General features: G+C 37.0%; 1 protein-coding gene across 1 annotated transcript in view; it reads left to right on the top strand.

The window, feature by feature from the left end:
* The window catches only part of LOC119594088 (DNA-directed RNA polymerase II subunit RPB4-like), a gene marked incomplete at its 5' end in the record, with an annotated part of 6742 nt that overhangs the window by 2107 nt on the left and 4200 nt on the right, over positions 1-435 (top strand).

Here is a 435-nt window from a genome sequence, read left to right as displayed (position 1 = left end):
ATCCAAGAGGTAAATATAGCCTCCTTTTGGCAAAGCAATATATGGACACTCAGTTAGTTTATATACAACAAGCAGTCAAAGCTAGCCATAGATCACTTGCTGAGTGCACTTATTACTACATATAAATAGGTAGCACTGCTGGAAGCTTTATGGCATCTGTACTTCACTCTCAGGGAAAAGCCAACAAGCTTCCACTACAGAGCTTAAACTTAAAATTGTCATGGGGGGTCTGTAAGCTATAACTTGTTAGATATACATGTTGGGATTTTGTTTGCCTCTGCTGGAGCATAAAGCTAGATTTCATAAATGAATGTGGCCATACCTTTACTTTCAGTTTTTATTTATTATTATGCTCATTACCTTATTTTCTCTGTCCTCATAATACATGAGAAAGCAAGTACTAGTATCTCGTTCCAGAAGTCTGTTGTTTTACCC

Source organism: Penaeus monodon, chromosome 33 (genome assembly GCF_015228065.2).
Source record: "Penaeus monodon isolate SGIC_2016 chromosome 33, NSTDA_Pmon_1, whole genome shotgun sequence".
In the NCBI taxonomy this organism is placed as follows: Eukaryota; Metazoa; Arthropoda; class Malacostraca; order Decapoda; family Penaeidae; genus Penaeus; species Penaeus monodon.
The sequence above is the reverse complement of the archived record's forward strand: the minus strand, read 5'-3'. Positions and strand labels throughout refer to the sequence as shown.